Source organism: Triticum aestivum, chromosome 4B, assembly GCF_018294505.1.
Source record: "Triticum aestivum cultivar Chinese Spring chromosome 4B, IWGSC CS RefSeq v2.1, whole genome shotgun sequence".
In the NCBI taxonomy this organism is placed as follows: Eukaryota; Viridiplantae; Streptophyta; class Magnoliopsida; order Poales; family Poaceae; genus Triticum; species Triticum aestivum.
Window position 1 is genome coordinate 198,453,781 of NC_057804.1, and position 9,163 is coordinate 198,462,943.

Consider the following 9,163-nt stretch of genomic DNA (forward strand, 5'->3'; position numbering starts at 1 on the left):
AAGTGATTAGTTGTTTCATCTGTGGAAATGATTTCTTCTAGTAATCCGATTAGGGTTAGTGTTCGTGCTAATAATTCCAAGCCAGGACTTGACAATTCATTTTGAATGTCCTACATATGTTTGTGCCATTATTTTCTTCAAGATTGGCATGTACATAGATCAATGTGCTTAAAAATCGAACCATAATCTCTATATAGGTATAAATAAATAGCCATAAATTCCTAATCCTACTTCACGGCATGTAATCGTTGATTTGAGGCCAATTTTTGGTAGCTGCCAATGTTCACTAGAGATTACTTTGTAACCATTAATTTGATGCCACATTTTCTTACTATTTGTATAGGTGTTTTCTGACGATGTGGACAGCGAGGATGAAGATGTCCAGAGGAGGTACAACAGGCAAATCCGAAGGCAGCTTTATGCGGGAATGCATAAGAGGCATATTACGACCTGGAACGACGGCTATCGATGCCCATTCTGCAACCACAAGCTTCATGATGCGTATCAAAGTGTTTTGGCGCATGCAAGAGGATGGGTCGTTGGCTCCTTCAAGCAGAAGTATGCTCGCAGGGTGGAGCACGACGCGTATGCTGAGTACCTGGAGAAGCTTCGGGATCGTGCCAGCTTATGAGATGAGATGTGGGATCGAACTATGTACGCTTGAGCATGCTTAATGATGGTTGAACTATGCTTGTGTACGTGTACGCTTATTATCTATGTCTGAGTATGTTCACTTATGTCTAACTGTGGGATATGGATGCAATTAGTTTGGTTGATGGAATCTACCTCCATCCTCGTTTATTTTTCCCCTTTGTAATTTGTGTTAAATGTTGACCAAAGATTTAACTGACAAATGTTAGTGCAGGTCAGCATAAATTATATCGTTGGAAGCATATTAGAACATAATGTTCAATGATATAATTTTTGGTGACATCTCTTAGTCAAATATTTGGTACAAATTACAAAGGGGACCAATAAACCAGGACGGGGGTAATACACCAATCACACATGGTTTCCAAAATTGGAACCGTGTGAAGTGACTTTCATTTTACCCATTGCTTCAGTCACACATGGTTCCCAAAATTGGAACCGTGTGCAATGGCTTTCATTTTTCTTCTTGCGTCAATCACACACGATTGGCTCTAGCAAACCGTTGCCTCCGAAATTCTTTGTGGGACTGAAAACCCTCACCACCCAATTCAAAAAAAAACTCGCCATCCCCACGCCACAAAAATCCTCACCCCCGCCCACCACCCCATGCCTCTGGTCCCCATTGACACCTGCACAAGCTCCTCCGCGTCTATGCATGACACTGCCTATCATGGTGGTAACCACTTAGCTCAATGCCTACCGCTGCCACCAGGCTGCCGTCAAACCCCACCGCATTTCGCCACTTCCGCTTGCCGCCGCCTATCGCCATCGACTTTCTTGACGCTGCTCGCGGCCGACCCAGCTCCACTCAGTCGGGGAATTTGTCGTGCTGAGGGTTTTTTCTCATGGACGACAAGGTAACTAATTTAATGAGATATTATCTCATCTCTCATCCCAGTTCATCTGCCTCCTTTAATCACCTGATGGAAATTGTCGTGAATTCATTTTTATTCATGCTGATTTGAGGGTTTTCTTTCATGCATAAAGTGTATAGTGCGTCGACACATCAGGACCTTGAAACCTCCGCCAGAGATTCCATCTCATCGTACAAGATGACTTGAGCATGTGCACGATATGTTCAATCTCACCCTAAATCGGTTGGCATGACCTACTTTCCTAAAGATATTCTAAATATTGCTACATATGGATAAAAGGTGCCACATGCACCATATACGTCAAAGGGGATTCCCCCCCCCCCCTCTTCTTTCTATATTAGGCAAACTAATGATCTATTGTTCTTTCAATTACTCTCATATTTCCATGACATCATGTTTACCCTATTTGTTTAATTATAGATTTTTGTCCTTCAATTTCAACTGTTGTATAGTTCTTTCAATTTGGGTCCACATTTGCATGTTACCATATTTTCTTTAACAGTCCTACCATTTTCTGCAGAGCATCCCTTGCTAAGCACCATATTATGTAGTGCACAATTTTTCCTTTTACATAGATCAAGGCTGCATGGATGTCATAGTGCACACAAACCATGGATTTACAATCATTGCTAATATATTACTTGATGAATGTGGAGCCTCCTATTTCGGCGCAGGCTTTTGGAAAGAAATTTCAAACTTTTATGTACTGAAAGATGGCACTAAAATTGGACTGCACATAAAAGGGCCTGGTGATGAGATATATGCTAACTTCCCCAACAATATCATCCGTCCTGAGTTTGTTTGAAGTTAGTTTCCTTTTCAACTATCTGCATGTTGACTTACCCAGCAATGTTAAATTAATTGTGTAGTATTTAAGCAACGAATTGTTATTCCCTTTTCTTACTATATTCATACCTAATAAATTCTAGTTACCAATACACTTTTCTATTGCCCTGTTTTAACTAAATATTCATGGTACTCTCATTTCTATCAGAAAGCGCCACTAACAAGGAGACTCCGGAGGTGGAGAACGGGCCTGCCAACAAGCGGAGGCGGGGCGGGCTAGAACCGCAAGCGACTCCAGCAGGCAAAGACTTCATCAGCAGCCTCCCCGATGATATGTTGACAGCCATCATCTCCCTCCCCCCAATCAAATGTGGGGCGCAGACAACCGTCCTTTTTCGGCGGTGGCACCCCCTATGGAACTTCACCCCTCTTGACCTCACCGACACCCATGAGCTCTACCATGGCTATCGCAAAAGCTTGGATGCGTTCACTAAGATCCTCGGCAATCACCCTGGCCCAACCAGAGGCCTTAGAATGGGCATGTTTTGTTCCAACGGCAGGGACCGAGCCAAGCTTGATGATTGGTTCGGATCCCCTGCCCTAGATCAGCTTGAGGAGCTCACTTTTGATGATGGGCATATGCATTTGCTGCCAACATCTACGCTCCGCCTCGCGCACACGCAATGCGTCGCCAAGTTTAGGAACTGTCGTCCCCCCCCCCCCCCGTAAGTGACGCGCCCGCTCTTATTCTACCACGACAGAAGCACCTCGAGCTCGTCGTCGTCTGCCTCTCAAACGGTGACATGGAGCGCCTGCTCCATGGCTGTGCTGCACTCGAGTACCTTCATCTTCAGGCGATCAATGGGCTGAGTACATTCCACATCACCTCCATGACTCTCCGGACTATTTATGTGTGTTGCTGGTTCGGGAAGACATCACAATTTATGTACCACGGTATGGTCATTGAGGACACACCTGCACTTGAGAGATTACTTGTACTTGATCAACTAGGTCCAACAAGAATCAATGTCATTTCTGTGCCGAAATTGATAGTTCTGGGCTACTTGTCTGACAAATACTCCGAACTTCTAATTGGATGCACTCCCGTTCAGGTACAACAGCCGCCATCTACCTCTCCTTCTACAAATTAACATTATTTCTAATTTTGAAGATGTTTGTTCATTTTTCATTCAAAAAATGATTACGACAAGCTTGACCGCAAAACTACGCACAGTGAAGGTCTTGACACAAGAATCTATTGGCCCCAACCTGGAGCAAGTTGTCACTTTCCTGAGATGCTTTCCGTGCCTGGAGAAGCCATATATCGAGGTGATGTTCCTTTCCTGTTAAATGTCAACCATAAGGGAGTTCAATTTGTGACACCTTTTTCCAAGTTTACAATGACAATGTACTACGATTTCTGAAGGATTCTTTTGGAGGATTTCAGTACATACATGTCTCCTTTTCCAAGTTTACAATGACAATGCTTAATCCATATGGTTGCAATCCATATGCATTTCTCCTTTGGATTCATCTATACTAGTTTTCTTAGGGAACTTTTCATCCACTCCAACATCTTGTGAAGATGGAAGATGGCATGTTAATGCCCATGTTAATCATGTCAGGTCGAAGATGGCATGTTAGTGCATTTTACAAATCCTGCAAATCAAATAGGCCTGTAGTAGTGTTCAAACCAGCATCTAGGAACTAACATGTTTTTTTCTTTTGTAGATGAGATTAGGCTTAGTGGTGGATAATGTGATACAATATAACAATCACGTCGAATGCCTAGATCTGCATCTCTCAGAAATTAGTTTGAACTCCTATTGAGGGACCTTACCAGAGATTATATTCGCCAGGATCTTTGTTGTCAGAGCAAGGGTGCTAAAGGTAATGAGGGTTGCCCTACATATATTTCAGAAAAATGAATGGTTTGTTGATCAGCGCTGGCGCCTGCGGCAGAATGGAATAGGCTCCAAAAATGTTGAATTTCATTTTGGAACTTCAGATGATAGAGTAATTGGAACTCATCGTGTCAACCCCATACATGACTTCTCAGTCGCTGACCCCTTTGCAAAAGTTGTGAGGTTTCGAAACAAGACTTAGAAGTGGTAATATTAGTTTAAACCTCTCTGATATCCATGTTTAGCGGATCAGCGCGAGCGTTTGCAGTTGATGAGCTGAATTTTATTTCTAATATTAGTTTGAACCTTGTAATCTTCGAATTTGAGCCATATAACTCTAGAATTTGAACCTTGTAATATTTCGAGCCTTTGTGGTACAATCGTCGAAATGCATCATATGAGACTCGTATATTGGTAGCACTATTTTGAACTTAATATGCAATGGTCTTAGATTTGATTTTATTAACCATTCTCAAATCTGTTTACCTTGTCGATCTCACAGCACACGATCTGTATAGCTAACTCGACTACGATCTTGGACATTATTGCACAAAGTTGGTTTCTTCCACCATGTGCCCTGTAGAGTGCAGAATTAATTATCGCACTCGAGTGTCCATCATCACTCTTCTGTGTAACTATGACCTCGTCATCCACGGGTAAACTTACGACCGAAGTCATTCCACACACTTCGTTTTTACAAAGCTTTTCACCAATAAACGCCCATGATTTGTCCCTCTTCTAGCCGACGCGTGGCAAACCAAGCCGAGCAGGAAGCTTGTGCGGTAAACTACACGGTAGCATGGCAACAGGATCACCGACGATAAATTTGGCGCCTCTTCGAGCCCACGTGTGGTCGAACTGCAGTGCGGTGTTGTCAGGCATGCACTGGAATCCTCACTGCGGTGTGGTGTTGTCAAGCGTGCAATGGAATCCTCCGCTATGAATGCCGTGACAAGACGTGACGATTACAAGCCGCCTGGCCCCCATTTGTTACAGCGGATATTTAACCCTTGTGTCTCTTCAACCTTTCGATCGCGCCCCACCATTGCAAGAAGCACACCTACCACGACAAATTCTTCGAGAGTATCTTGCGCGGCTCCACTGGCACTTCGAGCGGATGCTGACAACAAGCAGCAGTTCACCATCCATGTCATGGTGGACACCCACCGAAGGTTTGAGGAGCTCTCGGTGGTGTACACCAACCACCCGGTCTGGGTGGAGCACTCCATCTACATTATGGAGTTGTTGCTTGCCGACGAGAAGTACAAGGTGGTCGGGTTTGACATCGAGCACACCCACGCTTGTGTCGGGTCTCATCCCAAGGTTGTCGTTTCCCAGATGTGCATGGGCCACCATGTCCTCGTCTACCACTACTGCCTGGCCATAAGGCCTTGTGAGTGTTTTGCCAGGTTTGTCAACAGCCCCCACTACATGTTCGCTACGGTCGACATCACCAACAATGTCAAGGTGCTCAAAAATTCGGGCATCACCTGCCAGAATCTTGTCGACATCCAGGGCCAATACAAGATCTGGGGCAACAAGGATCATGAGAAGGACTCACTGGTTCACCTCGCCGAGGCCATCATCGACCCCTACTACAGAGACATGAAGGATTCCTACAACAACGACAAGCATGCCTGGCACTCGGCCTAGATGAGAAACTCGACAAAGATCATGTCGTGTACGCGGCCAAGGAGGCGTACACGTGCTATGACATGTACAGGTGGATCGTTGACATGAGGAAGTGCCTCCTTCCTGAAAACAATGAGGGATCCAGCCGGAAGCAGAGCAATGGCAAGCGTCATCGCAACAAGATGTAGATGATTAGATCCTCGTTTCTCCTAGTTTAGTATGCATGTAATTGCTTACTTTGGTGTGTGAAAATGTTATCTGTGTAGTTACTTGTCTAATTGTATGCTTAATTTGCTTATGCAATGCTATCTTTTGAAGTATATTTGTTGATGCTTTGTAGACAGAGCAAATCACATCGCACACAGACTAAACAAGTGAACCCGTTGATGATGATTTCATCAATCACTGACAATTGTATACCAGCAATCATTTGCTCACAACACACACGGCTTGTTAACAAGAATCGTCTGTGTTGTTATTGGTCTTCCCACACATTTCTGATTATAGACCTGTTTGCCGCGTATCACGCACATCTTGTTATATTGAACCATTTTTGTTCTCTTGCCTCAACACAAACAGTTCATTCAAGTGAACCGCATGCTGTATATCGCACACACACCTTGATCTGGCTGATCGTTTCTTTTGTGTTGCCTAATCACAAACATTTCATCCGAGTGAACCGTATGCTGTGTATCGCACACGCCTTCATCTGGCTGCCTGTTTCTTTTGTTCCTCCTTGTCGCAAACCGCTAATTGAACTGGACCGTATGCCCTGCATCGCACACGCAACTAAAATCTGAATCGTGTTTGATGCATTCGTCATCGCAAACATTTTGCACATTTTAGACGGTTCCCTGACACCACCGTTTGCGATTATTGCATCACACACAGCTTCTCGAATGGTTTTTGATCATAGTGTCCCGTTAGCAGCATCCTGCAGTAGTGTATACAAACAGTTTTTAACCCCTTTCCGCGATGGAATTTTGAATCGTTGCCAAGTGAGTGTGTGCGATAGGGGGGTCCTTCCCACAAGACCCAAAAACCATCAAGGATAGGGAGCCGTGATGCATACAGTTGTCCCTATAAAACTATTTCTCATATCTCGAATATCCCAAATTCTCCATCCTTGCTACTCATTGGTACTCGCATTGCCATCGCAGTAGGTATTCTATGGTGCTACGTTTAGGATGCGGGGCCCGTCACGAATGGTTCACATTTATAGAACATGTATGATAAGCAAACAATCACACAAATTCACTTTTCTCGAACCGTATGTGATAACTAATTATGAAATTAGCTAATCATCATAGGAGTGTCGGATAGGATTACGAAATGTCGGACCGTTGTAACATCGTCGTACGTCATAACTATCGCACATGCTATTCTATGGTGCAATGTTTACGATGTGTACCACATCAAAAATAGTTCATGGTTGCAAATCGTGTACGATACGACAACTATCACAAATGTCTAGTTTGCCAGCACCATTTGCGATATTGTCTAACATCACACACGCTTTGCAAACGACAACTGTGTGCATGCTCGCACACGTTTCCTCTATGTGAATCGTGTCAGATTATGGTGTATACCACAAACATTTCTGTTTACCGATCGTGTGCGCTATAATGACCTGCAGAGCATAATTTCACCGTAATTTAATTGCTGCTACTTCAAATTGTACCAGATTTGAATTTGAAAGTATGCTATAGCTTTATTCATATCCATCAACTTCAAACAACCAATGCATTATTTGATTCACAGGTACATGTTCAAGAATTACATAAGCACCAAATAAAGAATGATGAACCACAATTGTATACTTGTACTATTAAAGACGGTAAAGAAAGAGGCAAAATACATTCTGGTTGCTGAACAAGGTGAAGCAGAATGCCTATATTGTGCCCTCCTCCATGCAGAAGGCACACACGACTCTAGTCCAACCCCTTGTGATGGCCGACCGCCCATCCCTCACTGTCTTCATGAACACATCTAGATAATCATTATGTTCTGGTAGAAATACTTTAACCTTTGCATGCCCACCAATCATGTAGTTTGAGAGGTAATCTTGAGTAAACTGCTTTGGGAACCACTACAAAGGAAAAAGATTCAGATATTGTCATCTAACACAACTCATTATGGGTAGTAAAAAGAAGGCTGCAGAGTCTTACTTACCATCCTGCAGTTTGCTGTTGTCTTGGATAAAGTGTAAACATATAGTTTAATTGCCATCTTTTGACCCATTTTACTAACAACCTTTATCAGGTTCCTCATTTGATGCTAGTTCATCAATATCTGATTGCCCCATACGGAGAAAGGGTCAAAGCGCGGATCTTTACCAATGACATATGTACCTAAAAGCACCAAGTTAATATTAGAAGCTAAACGGTAATTCCACAATGATGTAGTACAATACTCGCTCCGTCCCATTATATAATATCTTATAACATCCAATATAATCACATATTGGATGAATTAACATCTTATATTATGGGCCGGAGGGAGTTTATTGCATTTTTACAAATTATCGGCTGATTAACTATTGATGTAGCCTAGGATTGCATATTTAGACATTCAGTACAGTGCATGTTGCTATGTACCCTTAGATATATTACACATGGCCCTAGTTAACCTAAAGATAAATGGGTTACATATATATACAATTAAAAGTCGTATTCACCGATTAGTCCCTTATCAGCCCCCGGCCTATATGGTACCAGCTATCGATATCCTGAACAGTGAGTACATATAAGCCATGTGATGAAACTAACCTCGATGGAAAATGGCAGTCATTCCCAAAATTGTCATGTCTAAGTACATCGAGAGTAGGGATGGCACCCGCAGCGTTTGGGTATGGTTAGAGCCACCACATACCTTACTCCTCCCATTTGATCTTACCCATCACCCATACGCATACCCGCTAGTGGGTACAATTTTTTCCCATGCCCATCACCCATAGGGTAAATGGGTATTGTTGGGGATATAACTATAGAGTGTAAACCGCCCAGAAGGGGCCGGTTTACGCTCATCCGTATTGAAGCCCATGAAGACAAGGAGTATGGCGCTCTACCGTTGAAGCTTAGAGTCCCAGGGCCCAAAGGTGGTTTACAGCCCATAAACGTAAATCAGTATGAGATGTGTAAACTTGTGTTGTAAGTTAGGAAATGTAGAAACCGAGCCGTACACGTGTATGAGCCAACCTCGGTGTTCTGTAAACCGCCGGGCGTCAACCTGTGTATATAAAGAGACGACCCGGCGGCGGTTCAGGGACAAGGAACAACAACTCGAGAGATAGGTAAAGCGGATTCGCTCCCTGCT